We start from the raw sequence: 4,536 nt of genomic DNA on the forward strand, positions 1-4,536 counted from the left end.
AATCAATTGCCGTTAATTTTCCCCGAATGTAGACTCATGTATCTTCCACCCATAAAATTTTCAGAATTTTAGATTTGGCCAATCAATACCAGATTTTTCTTAAAGTTTCCCCTGTTTCACTGTTTGACTAATCTGACCACCCTTCACTACGAATCAAATTTTTCATTGTACGGAATTCATAATGTGTTCTATTTGGTTCCATTTGAAACTAGACTCATTAAGGAGTCTAAGCATATAAATATTATCTCATAACCATTTTTGTACAAATTATAATGATTTTCCAAATACAGAATAGGGAATTTTGGAGTCATTCCGACACTGTCCCGCACAACTTTAAATATCTCTTTATAGGAAATTTCTTTGCTCACACGGCCTCTTTTATAAGGAACTAGACTAATTAAGCTTTGATTACATACTTTATTCAGCCTATAATTCCACACCAACAATTTATGGTGATTTTCTAAAATCACGTTACTGCTGCTGTCCTAAGCAAATTATTACAATTTGCTCTTAAATTTCCAAGTCCAAACACTTATGAACTTACCATTTGAGTTTTAAACATATCATGACCACATCATATTTTATTAAATCAACTCATTATGTCCTATTTTGATTGAATTTACTCAACGTTTGATCACTTAAAACTTACCTCGGACGTTGCTTAACGATTACGACGGCTATTCGATCACCTCTTTCTTTCCTTATCCAACTTTGATCCTCTAGGCTCTTGAGCTAGATCAAACAATTTACTTCCCAAATTAAACATAGTCATACGACATCCATATACATTTTATACTAGCCGAAATGTACCATCAAGATATGCTTTACTCAAATAATTTACATTAGCCGATCATGTATAATGTTTTGTAACTTAATAAACTTATCATACATTGTATATTCATAATATTTGTGCAGCCAATTATCCATGGTCATACACACACAATCAAAAATAAATACCAATTTTCATATCCTCTAGGCCCTAAGCCGAATACACTTGTCATGTTCACCTACATTTTCAAGTACAACATTCTCATTTTCGGCATTAGTATCAAGCATAATAGCTAATTCTTCCCACCACTTCATCAATGCAATCATACCATCACAAATCAACTTAAAATAGCCATATCTAATAATCAAATACCTATAGCATTGCACATTTCTCACATAGCAAGTACAACTAAATTCATTATTAATATATATATATATATCTAAACACTTAACTACAAGATTTAATCACCATTATCAAATCATAAAACAGCTTATAACCATCATCTATATTTACTTCACATAAACCAAATAACCATTACATCATCTTTAAAACACTTAGCATTTTACCCATTTAATCAAGCCAACTCTCAAGACCATTCCATCACACAAATTATACCATAAATCATACTTACAATTTCAGTTAATGCATGACCGAAACTCACCATCACTAACATCATTATCAAACCAAAACCAAAACACATCTATGGGATGAGTAGAGTTTGAACTAATCATCTCAAACATGCATAGATTTTCAAGAATCATTCAATACATACCTCATTCTAGCCATCTTCTAAGCCAAAAATCAAAGCAACCAAACTTTCCTCTCCCTCCCTTTAGGCTACGGCAATGGAGGACAAAGATCAACCAATTTTTGATTCAATTTTGTCTATGACCCAATGCACATACCTTGGATTTTAGCTTGCTATCTTGCTGAAATTCTCAAAGCATATTTCTTCTTTCTTTCTCCAACATTCGGCAAGAACAAGGTGGGAATGTATGGCTTTTTTTTTTTTCTAATACTTATTTCCTATTATAAAACCATGTAGTCATTATAATATTAACACAAAATGCATGTTTTTTGTATCCCATACCATCATGGCCTACCACTTCCTCTAGAGTGGGGAATTTGACATGCAAGTACAATTATTTTGCAACATGCATAAATAGGCCACTTACATTTGCCTAGCACATTTCTAAATTCTTTCACATAAGTCCTATTTAATAAAATTCACTCACAATTAACAAAATTCAAACATGAAATATTCACACATACAAATTCCACATACAATAAGCACAAAATATAACATCTAATTATTTTTGTGACTCGGTTTTATGGTCCCGAAACCACTTTCCGACTAGGGTCACATTAGGGGTGTCACAAGTACATATTCTTTCCCACTATATCTGTCTAACATCTTATTAGGGAAAGAAAACCCGTAATGACCTTTCCTGGTGGCCTTGTTTAACTTCCTGTAATTCCTACAAATCCTCTAACCCGTGACTCGAATATGTGAAATAATCCATCCAGTACCTTTCTTGTGCCTTTCCAAAATCACAAGTGCCTCTTGTTCTTGATCTTTGGTGAACTAAAATGAAATAATGACAGGCAAATTGAAGATAGACCCAAATAGTCATATTTCAAATGAGGAGAAAAAATCTTCAGTTCCAATTTAGCTGGCTCTTCAATCAACGACTTTGGTTGCTTATACTCCTGAGATGATAACTCTAATGATTCGAGTGAAACTTGTTGATTGAATTCTTTCGAATTAGCTTCTAACCAAGCCAAAATTCCTTGTCTTCATCATCACTTGGTGAATCTTCCAGTAGAATATGTTCTAACGGATCGTCTAAAAAATCGATCTCTAATTCTGTAGAAGCCAGCGATTCCATCTTTGAAATAGCAGAGCAGTCTTCAACTATATCTTGGGATTTAGCATCATCGAAGTCATTAAAAGTCACCTTTTCATCAAAAATTTCTTTCAACTGAGTATTTCGTTGCTGTTTCTGGAATTGTTGAGGATATGAGAATGGTGAAATCTTAGCTTTAACCGGACAACTCTTCTGTGGAATTTTTTTTTTGCATCTGACAAGAGTGTTAGATAATCAGAACTAACTGGTTTAGAGTTTACCTCATCAAGGAGCACTGAATTTGGCTTCTGTTATACAGGAGTTTCAACACTTGGTTGAACTTCTTCTTTGTCTTGAGCTACAACAGGCTCATCTTGAACCTCAACCACCTTGGGATCCAATGTCTTTCCACTTTGTAAAGTGGCAGTTTTGCAATTCTCTTTGCTTGTGCTTCTTAAATTTTATGTATCACTCGGCCAAATACCTTGGGGTTTGCTTTTGAGCTCATTGGCTAGCTGTCCCACTTGGTTTCCTAAATTCTTCAACGTTGCTGCTCGGCTATGGATTAGTTCATCATTCTTCGATATGTATGCCTTCAGCAAATTCTCAAGATTACTTGAATATTCAGTTGGTGTGGGTTGTTGCACTGTTAAGAATATTCTGACAGATAATTAGGTCGAAATGACATAGAAGAGTCACTATGGTCTGCCCATTGATTACTCCATGGAGAAATTGGATGATTCTGCCATGAAAAGTTGTAATAATTTGACTGTGGAACATTCCAATTTTGATTTCCCATGTAATATTTTGACTCTTAATTTGATGGGCAATTTTTAAAGAAATGACCATCTCCACAGTATTCACAAGAAACATCCTTGAACTGGTTCAATTTTTGACCTATTAGATTACCATTGAAACCATTAATAGTTATGTTCTTAAGCATAGAAGACATAGAGGATACCTGGGCTGCCAAAGAAGCAAGTGTGTCCACTTTATGTACTCCTGCTGCTCGTCTTTCTGAGGCTGCTCGGTTGGTTGGCCACTAATAGTTATTGTTGGCAATTCTTTCAATAATCCCGTAAACATTGTTATAAGACTTAGAAAGAAGGGCTCCATTTGCTGAAGCATCCACCATCATTCTAGTATGAATATTGATACCAATATAGAAGTCTCAATATGAATGCAACAAGGAAAGCCGTGATGAGGGCACTTTCGTAATAACTTCTTAAATCGCTCCCATGCCTTATATAAAGATTCTTCATCATGTTGCTGAAATGAAGTGATTTCATTTCGGATCTAGGCAGTTAAAGATGGAGGGAAATATTTCATTAAGAACTGTTCAACCAACTCTTCCCATGTAGTTATGGAACCAGACGGTAGGGAGGTCAACAATGCTCATGCTCTATCTCTTAAGAAGTATGAAAAAAATCTCAGTCTTAAAGCATCCTCAGTCACCCCGACTAGTTTAAATGAGTCACTCCCATGAATAGCCGAAGATGAAGATGTGGATCTTCAATAGGAATCCCGCTAAATTGACCCATATTTTGCAACATTTGGAACATGATCAGCTTCTGCTCAAATTGTTGTGCCTCAATTTCGGGTCTCCTAATACTTAGATTGAGCTCGTTGAAGAGAGGAATGGCATATTGTTGAATGGCACAGTTTCTATCATCAGCAACAATGATTGGATTGTGAGCATTATAAATGAATGTTCCTCCTGGATTTTCGAAATTCATAACTTCTGTCCTTTTTTGGTTCGCTTGTCTTCTCCTTTGTCAGAAAGTCTTTTCAATTTCAGGGTTTACGAGAAGTAAGTCAAAAATTTGATCAATACTCATAAACACCTGAAGCAAAAAAATGGAATGAAAATTTAACAGAAAAAAATAGACCAAAATGCAAAATTAACAATTTCACAAATAA

General features: G+C 34.8%; 1 non-coding gene across 1 annotated transcript; it reads left to right on the plus strand.

Moving 5' to 3' along the window:
• Positions 1 to 3,808: 3,808 nt before the first annotated feature.
• LOC128289884 (small nucleolar RNA R71) lies at positions 3,809 to 3,914 on the plus strand. Its single transcript, XR_008279526.1, has one exon. It is a non-coding gene; the product is annotated as a small nucleolar RNA R71 (small nucleolar RNA).
• The last annotated feature ends 622 nt before the right edge of the window (positions 3,915 to 4,536 follow it).

This window comes from Gossypium arboreum, chromosome 2 (assembly GCF_025698485.1).
Source record: "Gossypium arboreum isolate Shixiya-1 chromosome 2, ASM2569848v2, whole genome shotgun sequence".
NCBI lineage: Eukaryota > Viridiplantae > Streptophyta > Magnoliopsida > Malvales > Malvaceae > Gossypium > Gossypium arboreum.